The sequence below is a fragment of the Pongo abelii genome, chromosome 14 (assembly GCF_028885655.2).
Source record: "Pongo abelii isolate AG06213 chromosome 14, NHGRI_mPonAbe1-v2.0_pri, whole genome shotgun sequence".
NCBI lineage: Eukaryota > Metazoa > Chordata > Mammalia > Primates > Hominidae > Pongo > Pongo abelii.
Genome location: NC_071999.2, coordinates 68756977 through 68769877, shown reverse-complemented (window position 1 = coordinate 68769877; position 12901 = coordinate 68756977). Strand labels below are relative to the sequence as shown.

General features: G+C 30.7%; 1 long non-coding RNA gene across 2 annotated transcripts in view; it reads left to right on the top strand.

The window, feature by feature from the left end:
* Positions 1-522: 522 nt before the first annotated feature.
* Positions 523-12901, top strand: part of LOC129049550 (uncharacterized) — a 65444-nt gene continuing 53065 nt past the window's right edge. Inside the window, exons 1-3 of one of the 2 annotated variants that reach the window (XR_008512721.2) lie at positions 523-614; positions 2296-2385; positions 8793-8951. This is a non-coding gene — a long non-coding RNA (uncharacterized LOC129049550). Of the gene's footprint in view, positions 615-2295; positions 2386-8792; positions 9180-12901 lie in introns of those variants that run through there. The other variant, XR_008512720.2, reaches the window with a different exon arrangement.

The following is a 12901-nucleotide window of genomic DNA, read 5'->3' as shown; positions in this document are numbered from 1 at the left end:
GGGAAGCAGGAATGTCTTACATGGTGGGAGCAGGAGAAAGAGAGAGAGGGGAGAAGTGCTACACACTTAAAAACAACCAGATATCAGGATAACTCACTCACTGTCATGAGTATAGCACTGAGGGTATGTTGCTAAACCATTCATGAGAACTCTGCCCCCTTGTTCCAATCACCTCCCACCAGGCCCCACCTCCAACAATGGGACTACAATTCAACATAAAATTTAGGTGGAGTCACAGATTCAAACCCTATCAATGTGTCTGGCAGTAAATGTTAGATGTCATTTGAGAGCTCAGCTGGACCTTGGATTGGTGCAAATATTAAAAGCAATGGCAAGAACGACAATTACTTTTGCACTAACCTAATATATTTATCCATTCCATGTGACCTGAGCATCACACAGCATGGTGCTTGCATTTTAAAAGGGAGCGTTCCAAGAACAAGCATTCTAAGAGAATTGTGTGGCAGCTACAAGACGTCTTATGACATAGTCATAGAATTCTCAGAATATGACTTCTCCTGCATTCTACAGTTCAAGCAGTCACTTGAATGCCAGTTTAGATTCAAGAGGAGAACAATTAGACTCCACCAATGTCAGACTGCTGAAATGTAAAAGTGAGATGGTGCCATCTTTGGAAAATACGACTGGTCACAGATTGTATATTAGAAGTTGATAAGCGTAAATGGGTGGTGGGAGGATAAATTAGGAATGATGAAAAGAAAGAATCTCAGGAGATGTAATTTTAAATAGGAAGGTCAGGGTAGAGCTCATTGAAAATGCAAAATATTAGTGACAATCTTGTAGTAAAGTGCTGCTCAGCACATAATTTGTATGTCCTTCAACATTGCCTCAACACCTTGCCACAAAATAAATTGAAGTCACATTTACACTTTCAGTCTTTGGCAGCTGTGTATAGATATTAGTTCATCACTAAAACACTACAGATTAGTATCTTGAAATCAGTGTGGCTATAGTGAAGTAAGTGAAAAGAGTAAAATAACACAATGATGTCAGAGTCATAACTGGTGTTCTATTCAGTTAGAGTCCTTTAGGCATTACATGACCTTAGCTTTTTTTTTCTTTGAGTTAACTGTGTTTTGAACACAACTGACATCATATTCTAACTTGCCTTATGTTTAAATTGGAACATAGCTGCTCTTGACAATGATCAATGATCAAAAGTGGACAAGCTATAACTAGGAAAACCAGTTAAGAAGCAATTGGAATAAAACTGTAGATAAGAGTGGCATGTACAAAGGTGCTATAAAGAGAAGCGATGAGAGGTAGTAATATTATGAACGTATTTTGACCGAATGGCCATCAGGATTTTCTAGGGCAGCATAATTATTCTGGGAATAGGTAAAGGAGTTTTGATTGAGATGAAGAGGTCAAAGAAGTGAGAAGCACTGAAAGACACAGAGTAGGTAGATATAAATCTCTAGAGATAGAGGTGATACCTAAATCTGTCTGCTTAGTATCATTTTTAACTTTATATTAACGGTGATACAATATTATATATGTGATACTATGTCTAGTTTTACCAAAACTTAACTATCTAACTAAAAATATTGTGGAATTGGCTGTGTTTCAAAGTGATGAAAATCTCTGCATTAGTTTCTCACATTTTCCTACAATTTCACACTATATAACCTCTCCAAGGATGTGATTACATAGAAAGTGCAGTCCCATAGGAAATGAGTTTTAAGTTCTGATTAACTTTCCCGACAGATTTTTTTTAATGCAATTAACAATGACTTCACTAACCCACTCCTGCTTTATTACACATAAGTACAATTATTTTAAAAACTCAGAGGAATCAAAACATACATACTACTTAATTCCCAGTAAAGTTGGTCGAAAATTAGAATGAAATGTAAGGTGCTTAACATGTCAGCTATGTATACACTCTGAAAACACTAATATATTCCTAAAGAAAAATTAAAAAGTTGGAAGAGGCATTCTTAAAAGAGAAGCATTTCCAGGTGGCTGTAGATTTGTTTGGTTAGGTGGCTTGTAGTTATATAGCTGTTTGTTTAACAGTTCATTATCAACTTCAAGAGGAGTCAGAGGAGGCAATGTAAGAAATGTAGTTAGAGAAGATAAGGTGACAAATCTCTTTTCTGTCCCATCCACTATTTATGTCATAATAAACTACAAATATGCTAGGTTTTGGTGCATTTGATTACCCTTATACTTCATTGTCTTCATTTACCTTTAGATGGACATTTAATTCATTTCTATGTTGAGATATTATAATCAACATATTAATACATAAATATATTTTTATGGATATAGACTATGATTTCTACGAAGTGCTGGCTGAATCAAGTTGTATGTCACTGTAGATTTTGGATACTGAGCAATTTTCCTCCAAAAAAAAATAAAGTAAGTATCAATGGCAGTTTTTCTAGCAATGTAGGAAAATTAACCTCTTTTTATAGCACAGCCAACTTAAATATTGCAACTTTTCAGATTTCTATCTTATTTTAAATTATATTTATTTTTAAATTTTAACCTAGTTGGCTTGAGAATTTATTTACAAATATATTGATTATTTGAAACTTTGATTGAAAATTTTAGCTTTTTAACCATTTTTTATTTAGATTTATTTTCAATTACATTTTAATAGCTATTGATATTAATATGTATGTACTAGAATATTTGAGGATAAATTTTATCTTAAAAAAAGGAAGGACAGTGTGATAGGAACAAAGAGAGAGAGAGAGACAGGAAGCTGAAAGACAGAGATCATTTAAAGTGGTGCCCTTATTTGCCACAAGATAAAAGTGAGGCTATTGAAAGACATTAAGCATAGAAGAAAAATAACCAGATTTGCATTTTGCAAAGATTTTTCTGGGTTACTCTGTGAATAATAGATTAGAGGAGTTGGTCATGTATATGCACAGTTAATCATCTATTGCAGTAGTCTGGGAGATAGAAGTTGGTAGCTTAAACTAGCTTATGGAGGTGGTAATAAAAGTAATTAAATGGATTTTAGGGATGCTTATAAAGCAGATTACCATGCTATGCTGTTCCATTGTAAAATAAATGTGAGAAGTAGAGGTGTTTCTCCATTTTTAACTTGTGGACCTGGATGCATGATAGTGACTTTTCAAATGTAGTAACTCAGAAAAGAACTAGTGTGACCATAATTGAGACTTGGAAAAAGATAAACATTATTAAATTTTAAAACTTTATTAAAATTTTCCTCTAATTCACTCTTTAAATTTATGGCCTATGTGTTATTTCAGGTGGGGTCACCCTCTCAGTTTTTTTTTTTTTTATAGTTAGTACTTTATCATAATCCTCAGGGGATACTTTCCAATACCCCCAGTGGATGCCAGAAACCACAGACAGCAGCAGACCTTATGTATGCTATGTGTTTTCCTATACAAACATATCTATGATAAATTTTAACTTATAATTAGGTGCAATAAGAAATTAACAATAATATTAAATAATAAAATTATAAAAATACACTGTAACAAAAGTTATGTGAATGTCGTCTCTTTCTCTCTGCTCTCAAAAATATCTTATTGTACTCTACTGCAATTAACTGAAATCATGGGAAGCCAAATTGCAGATTAGGGGGTAATACTGTAGTCTTTGCATTTAAATTTTATAAATTTTCTTTATTAATCTTATCTGCCATTTTACTTAGGTTTATGATTTTGTAACTAGCTATATTCATCATTACAGAATACAAGGATTCTAATTTGGAAGTGACAGAGTTTCATCTTATCCAAATATATTCCTATTTTGAATTAGGTTAAGAAATATGGAAATTCAGACTTTCTTCTAACTAATACTTAATCTTATTCCTTCTTAGCACCCAGCTTCTTTTGAAAATGTTTCTTATAGAAAATCAGTTAGTGTCTTGGGAAATTGCTATTAATTAATAATTTGTGTTGTTAGGTGGCAAACAAAGCGATGGGCCTGACAGCCAAAAATATACAGTCATTATACCTGAGAGAAAGGGAAGTTCTCTCCACAGTAACAAAACTCTGGACCTCTTTGTTTCTAAGCTTTCACAAAAAATAGAGCTTTGAATACAGCTATAAAACAAATGGTTTACATATACAAACTGCCTCAATTTTAGATACCTTAAAATAAAAAGTTATACTGCTTAGCCTAAACTTTGTGCTACTCTGTTCAGATTTATCTTTGATTTCTCTGTAACAAAAATCATTATGTAGAAATTGACCCCAGTTGGCTAATGCCACTACATAATTCCATATTATTTAAAACCCCATTGAGCTACCTGGGCCAAAAGTATAAAATTGTGTGTTTGACAAGTATTAGGATTATTATATAAAAATCTATTAATCAATATCTTGCTTTGGGGCTAGGCTATTTTATATTAGTAAGCTTATGTCTATCTTCAAGGCAGTCTATGATAACATCTACAATCAATTTGGCTCAATTTCATATCATTATTGATTTTTTTTCTGGGGAAAAAGATATTTAGTTAATTTAGTGCAGGAAGAAGGAAAAAGAAAAGAATGAAAAGAAGAAAAACTTGAACAGGATTTGAGTTTGTACATTTTAACTACTGAAGTGTAATTTTGGACTCTTTTCTTCTGCTCTCAAATCTGTTTATTTCATGTTTTACAATAATCCTGAAAGATAAAGAGTCTTACACATTATCCTCCAGAATATGAAGCACAACTAAAATTCTAAAATTTTATCAACCCAAATTAGCTACAGCTGATTTTTTAGCATCTATATTGAGATTGTATTGACATACAAAAATCTATAAAGACTTATTGTATACCGTTTGATGTGTTTTAGAGATAAGTCTACACCCATGAAATCATCATCAAAAGCAATGCCAGAAATGTATCCATCACCTCCAAAAGTTTCCTTCTGTCCCCTTTGGTTTTATGTTGTTGTTTTGTTTCTTTCTTTTATGTAAGATCTCTTAACATAAGATCTATGCTCTTAGCAAATTTTTGTTTTTACAATGCAATATTTTTGGTCGTAGGCCCTATGTTGTACAGTAGCTTTCCAGAACTTATCTTGCATGCCTGAATGTTTACACCCTTTTACCAACACCTCCTCATTACATCCTCCTCCCAGGACCTGGCAACAAAGTTCTACTTTCTGTTTTATGAGTTTGACTGTTTTAAATTCCACATAATATTTGTCTTTCTGTGTCTAACTTATTCCATTTAGCAAAATATTCTCCAAGCCCATTCATATTGTTACAAACGTCAGGATTTTCTTCTTTTTAAATACTGAATAATACACTATTGTGTATGTATACCACATTTCCTTTAACTATTCCTTTGTGATGGGCATTTAGGTTGTTTCCATATCTTGGCTATTGTGAATGATTACATCTAATGTTTAGGTGAATATTTTCTATAGTCAATCAAAGGAGCATATTTTACTTGCACTAAATATAGTAATCAATGTTGTATAACTTGTATTTTAAATCTTCATATTTATATTTTCATATAAATAATTTCCTCAATTCATTAACAGTATTGACAGTATTGTCATTTCATATAAATAAATGGGCTTAAGACTATTTTGGTTTCTGAAATCCTGTATTAGTTAACATACTGTAATTATAAACTGTTAATATGGTCAATAGGCACTGCCATATTTGGACACATATATAGCCTCAAATAGTTAGACTTTAATTAGCAAAATTCTAAACAGAATTTTTTAAATAAATTTCTGAAACATAAATAAGTTATGTTCATTAATCTGTGTGTTCCTGAGAATTAAAATAAAACATAAGTAGTATAAGATTATTTATTAAAATTTTACCTTCTTTCTTAACAGTCTCTTTCTTTCTCTCTCAGCTAAAAACTAATGTTTCGAAACAGTTGCAAATTTGTTTCTAATTGTTCAAGACAGGCCTAGATTCACTATACTTTGGGACTCAATTGTGCAGGCAAATGGACATTATCTGTTTCATAAAACTTCCCTTTCAATGAATTATGAGTTATGTGTACAGTTTACTCGATAAAGATTTTAGCAAGAAGTAAGTGTGTTACTAGATGATATGCTATTTAGTCAGAAAAAGAAAGAAAAATAATTTTCTGATTTGAATAGTACATGCCTTGTTGTTCATATGAGATTATTACACCTACTTTTCAGTATGATTTCAGGGTATATTTTATTCCAAGATACTGTATTTGATTCAATCAGTTTTATTACTGAGAAAATAATGAAAAATCTAAGTAAACTATAAGCTGAAGAATGTTGTATCATTTTCCGTTAGAGAGAACAAAAGTCTCCATTCGTATGTACTTTGCATTCATAAAAAAGATAAAATAAGAAAACATGGATTTTTATTGTCTTTAGGATTTTTATTATTTTTATACATATGGTTTGTAAAATTCTGTTTTAAATTTCACAGTAACTAAAAATGAAAACAAACATCAAGAAATGAAGTGTTCAAATAAAAATTATGCTTTAATCTCACCTTTAGTGAAAACATGATTTAATCATACATTTGACATGAATGATTCTATTTGGTTAAAACCAAACTTTTGAAAAAAACACGATCCATATCGTATGTGTCCTGTCCACACGAGGTTTATATTATTGCCATTGTTAATATTTATAGGTTAAGGTCAATTAATTGTTACTGATCTTAATTTTATTTTAATAGTCTTTTTAAAAATATTTTGAAAATACATACACTTTCCTGTCTTTCCTAAGACAATTATACTTTTGGTTATCTGTTGTTTTTAATAAGTAAACATTAAGTTTATGGAATATTGATTCTAAAATTTTTATCAGTTCCAGACTCAAAATCGAAATAGTAAATATAATTTTGTTGAGAATGTGCAGCCATGCATTGGTTTAGATTGTATTAGTTTACAAGTTCAATCTTCAGCTCTGATAAAGGCATGATGCCAACATCCAAATTACCTTGACCTTCTAGCTGCTAGGACACTACTAGTTCCACTTTCCTGCAAGCAATCACATTAAAAAAGCTAACTGGCTCATGTTAGTGTCCCTAACAATTAAGTTAGATTGCCACATGAAATTTTAATTGACTCAGATGTGGCACCTAATCAAGAAACTAATGAAAATGCTAAGATGCCCTGTGTCAGCAGCTAAGATGCCCTGTGTTAGGTTTGCTAAAATACTCTGTTCTTCAGTTAAATACATTATAATAATAATGTCAGTACAACAAAGGCATGTGGAAATACCTAATGAAGACAGTATATACAGTACTTCCACAGTAATATGTAAATCCAGTTTGAGTTTATAATGTAACTGTCTATAAAATATACCCTGAAATCCTTTCAAAGTTTAAAGTAAGTAAAAACAAAAGCCTTTGTGCCATTGTTGAAACATACTTCAAAATAGAATTTTAAACTCTTGACAAGGTCATTCAATTAAAGGAAACCAAATGCATTTTGCACAACCCAGTAAATACACAGTAATAATAAATATTTAGATACTAATTTTTGGAATTAACATATATAAGTAGGCATTTCTATTTTTAAAATATGTATACAAATAACAGCTTCTTAAATTTTTTTTAAATGTTTTGGGAATTCACTCTACTGACTTATTGCCATCAGCCAAGAAATACTATGAAATTTAACAGTACTAAGCACTAAATGTAGAACATTAAATATATCATGCCTTACTAATAAGGTCTCTAGTGATGCTGAACTGTGTCTGTGACACTAAAGTTGAGTTTACTGTATTCTATCACTACTGAAGGTGTTTAAATGATCCCTTGGATATAAAGTGTAACATTTCGAGGGGAGAGAAAATAAATCCTAACAAATACATTATGCCAGTTTGAATAGGATGACATTGTCAAAAACCAGAGTGTTTTATTCATTTGTTTGTTTTACTGAGATAACCATGTGTGTTAGTATGGCATTACAAAATACCAGAAAATAATTTAACAACATAAATTGAAATATGATTAAGAATAGCCATAGAAGGACCCAATGAGAACTGGCCAAATGTTGCTCATTTTTGAAATATATTTTTTGTTAGCAAACAGTCAAAGATAAATTGCCTACCTTCATTTGTAGTAATTAGTAAGAATATAGTGAATTGGAATATCAAGACAACATTCTCTAGAGATGAAAAATTTAATGAAGAAAATGCTCATTAGAATAAGTTGCTAATATGCTCAATGTATTAATAAAAAGTGAAAAATACACAAAATTTCATTGGATTTCTCAAATATCTAAGACATATACCTCTAGTCTATTTAGAATCAAAAAAGTTAAACATTTACACTACAAAATGAAGTGTAATAAAAAGCCTACGTGTAGTTAGGCTTTGAATTCTGAAATCAACATTAAGAAAAATAAATTTTTCACTGCTGAAACAAACTTTCTACCTTTTATCTAATATGTTTCAATTAAGTAATAATAGCAATAATACTTGTTTAAAAACAGATGTCAGAATAGGAACACAAAACCTAAAAAAGACTTATGTCTTCTTCTAAAAGTTATCCACCATTCTGGGCTTGAGTAATTAAATAAGTTTAACTTTTAGATGGTAAGTAGCTATAGAAATAATATGTTGTAAATGGAATAATGGTTTCCCAAATATATCCATTTCCTAATCCCTGGAGCCTGTGAGTGTATTACCTCATATGTTAAAAATAACTGGTTGAAGTATAGGCTGAATTATATTAGGCTGAATTATATTCCTCCTAAATTTACATGTTGCCTGCCTACACCCGGTACTTCAGAATGTGATTATATTTAGAAATTGGGCCTTTAGAGATGTTATTAAGTTAGAATGTGGCTGTGAGAATGGGGCCTAATCCAATCTGTTTTCCTTATAAAAAGAGGAAATTTGACAGGCAAGGGGACAGCAGAGATGCATGCATGTAGGAATGACCATGCAAGGTTGGAAAAAGAAGATGCCACCTGCAAGCCAAGAAGAGAGACCTCAGGAAAATTCAAATTTGCCAACACCTTGCTCTTTGTCTTTTTGCCTCCAGAACTGTAAGAAAATCAATTTTTGTTGTTTAAGCCACGTATTCTGTGGTAGTTTGTTATGGCAGCCCTAGCAAACCGATATGGGAACTTTGTAGTTAGACTAAATTAAAGATGCTGATACAGGAAGATTATGCTGGACTGTCTGAGTGGGCCCAGTGGAATCATGGGAGTTCTTTTAAAGGAAAGGAGGAGATTCAGGGAGGAGGGTGAGAATCAGAAAGATAAAGGAAACAGAGATTTGATGCACAAAGTAATGCACTTAAAATGCAGGAAAGGCCCATGGGCAATGGGATGCAGGTGTTCTGTAAAAGCTGAAAATATCAATGATGGATTCTCCCGTAATATCTCTAGGAGGAACACAACTGTCTTGACACTTTGATTTTAACCTGTAATTTATACTTCATACTTTTGACCTTCAGAACTGTAAGATGATACATTTGTGTTGTTTTAAGCCACAAATTTTGTGGTAATTTGTTACAGTAGCAATAGGAAGCTAATACAGCATAGTAAGTTAGTCTTCAAAATCCAGGAAAAAAATATTTCAACAAAATACTAATGAAAATAATTACTTTCAGATTAGAGAATAAATTTATTTAATTGAACTAATAAAAATTTGGGCACTATTTATAGTGTTCTATATTTTTTCATAAGGAGCGCATCAGATAATATACTGTACTCAGTATTCATGAGCAGTTACATCATATTCTTCATGAGTTTACGGAGCTTCCTAGACATTACCTGAATGTAGTACCAATAAATTTTGTCAGCATTTTAACATTTTTATAACATCATGTTGAAATCAAGAGAGATATAAAAAAGTTCCAAAAAAGGTCATGGTAATCATTTCTAGAAAAAAGACAGTAAGAATTTGTAACTCATATATTGTACATCTTGCTTTTAAAAATTTTCCAGGTTAGAAAGAATACTGAATATTGAGGAAATTTGAGCCACCTTACAAGTTTTTTTTCTGACACTTGAAAAGAATATTTAATTAATTTCCTAGATCCTCTGTCTGGTATGTAGTAGGCTTTCAAATAATAAGTAGTTTAGTTGACTAACATTTTTGATGGTAATATTAAAATTGAATATAATCTACTTTAACTTGCTGAAATTCAATATTTACTAAGAAATGTCATCATAGTATTAGGTATATTTGCTGGGAAGAAAATAAAATAAAAAGTCCCTGCATATGCTATGTTCCTTGATCATTAAGTATTTCATTTTAAAATAATAAACATTATTAAGTTACAACTCAATTCAATAGGTGTCTAGTGAGTATTTGCCACAGTCCAGGGCCTGAGTAAATAGTGGGAGGCAGCAATAATCAAAACAATCAAGAGGTTAACAGAAGAAGAGATAAACAATGAACATATCGGCTACAAAAATACAGTCACAATATTATTTTTATGGTATATATACATTCAAGCAGAGGAAGGAGACACCTTCCATTGTAGGCTCAAGAAAGACAATACAATTTTATTAAAAGAACATCTAATTTGTGCTGTGTCTTAATGGCTGAATAGAATAGAAAAGAGAAACAGAGAGCTTCCCGTGATCAATACTAGAAAATATGAGAATCTGACTAAAGATATTTTAGTATTAGTGCACTGTTTATAAGGATAGAAATATATGCTGGGAAAAGTAATGTAAAGCTGCAAACAAAATATTTTGTAATTAGAATTTTATTCTGAATGAAACATGGGTAACGTACAATTTATCGTAAAAAAAGAGGTCTCAAAAATGTCTAAGGCAAAGATTATACCCTCCCTATATAGCTCTCTTTGGACTGTGAGCCCACGCTAAAGTTGTCTTTGTCTGTTGGGATTCAATTACTGTTTTTCAATTTTCTTACTTAACTAAGAATTCTTTTATGGATTATTGCATGATCTATCTTGGTGAATATACCATGTATATTTGAAAATAGTGCATTTTGTGCAGTGTGTATAGTATTCTATAAATACAAATTAGATTTAGAAGATTAATAATTCTCAGATATACAGTTTTGCTAAATTTGTAAACAATGTTCTCTCAATTGCTGAATGATGAGTACTAATATTGATAATAATATAGATTTGTGTGATAATCTAAATTATATTCATTTCATGAGGCTAATATAACCATGACACTAAGTACTAACAAATATGTAATAAAACAGAAATTAGGGGCCAAAAAATTATTTTTCAGAAGTCCAAATGACAAAATAATTCTACTAAGATGTTAGAATAGGTAGATAACATGTGGCTTAAGCAAAAACTAAAAAGACAAAGTAACTACTGTTAGAGCATATATATATTTGGTCAATTATACTTCCTCTTTGCAAGTATCTAAGTCCTGTTCTTATTAATTGTTTGAAGATTCTAAGTTATAATTTGTATAAAAGTACCTTGTCATATGTATTATGAGTATATCTTTTTAATTTTGAATTGTATTTTTACTGTTTTAATGCTTTTGTTTGATAAACAATCGGTTGTTGCACAGCTTATGCTTATCATTTTCACCTGTTTTGTTTACAGAATCTTTGCCTAATCCAGTGTTAGTAATATGTTCTCCTGTGTTATTCTTCAAAGCTTCATTGTTTTATTACTAATGTTTAACTATGAAATTCGATGGGAATTTATTTTTGTATAGGTGAAAAATCTGCAAGATGGTACCATGAGGAATTACTAAAAATTAAGTGCTTTGGGTCTATTTAAGCAATTTCATTTATTTACTTTTCTTTGTACAATTTTTTAAAGTTTTGGTATAAAAACTTGGTGTCATTAAAGTAATTAGAACATGACATATTTTACTCTGTAGGAGATATACCTAACATAAATGATGAATTAATAGGTGCAGCACAGCAACATGGCACATGTATACATATGTAACAAACCTGCATGTTGTGCACATGTACCCTAGAACTTAAAGTATAATACTAATACTAATAATAATAATAATAATCAAAAGTTGACAAAATAAATAAGTAAATAAATAAATAAAATAAAAAGGCACATGATATGTATTCCTCGAAAGTTGTAAGATGTTCTTGTGAGCCTCTTTACACCGGCAAATTTGGAGATTTGTGGTAATTCTTCAGTGGTTCAATAATGATTTAACTTATGATAACATTTCTTCTATGATATGAAATATATTTGATGGGAATTAAATAATATGTTGCTGTAACTTCTTCATTCTTAAAAGTATTTTTAAATCCTGACATATAGGGTTATTACATTTCACGCTCAGAAGTACTCTATCGTTCCATTTCCAGCAAGTCTATTTTTAAAGGTGTATCCCTGAAATTCCTTCATATTTATTTATGAGAAAACGTGCATGATAACTTTCATAAATTTATTTATAATATTAAAAACCTGGGAATAATTAAAGAGAATAAAATGATAAAATTTGATATGTCCACACAAGGTAAACCAACTTAATCTATCCAAATCTTAACTAAATTGTATTTAGTTAAAAAAAAAGTATTAATGTATTTTTGGTGAATATGGGTAAGCCATAGAAAAGGAACACAGAATTTAGGGGAGGGCTTCCCTGAGGAATAGGATGAAGCAATACTCAGGAAGTTCACAGAGTGGAGTTGGGAATATTATCCCATGTTGGTCATTAGATTCATCTGTGTTCTTTTTTTTATTTTGCTTGCCTGGTGTGTCATAAATATTTGTTAGATATATCAAATATAATACAGAGTCTACATTTTTAAAAATAACAATTCTAAGATTGTAGGTAGTGTAATTTATCTATTTTCCAATTAGTAGATATTCAGATTGTTTTTATTGCTTTGCACCAAGGTGATGCTGAGCAATAATTTGATACTTTTAAAGCCTTGTGTATATAAATCTTTGTGCCCATATATTCACAAATAGAGCAAAAAATGTTAATTTGAATTTTTGCTTAAAAACATTCAAATGCCTTACTAAGTGATATTATATATTTTTTAGTATTATCAGCATTGTATGAAA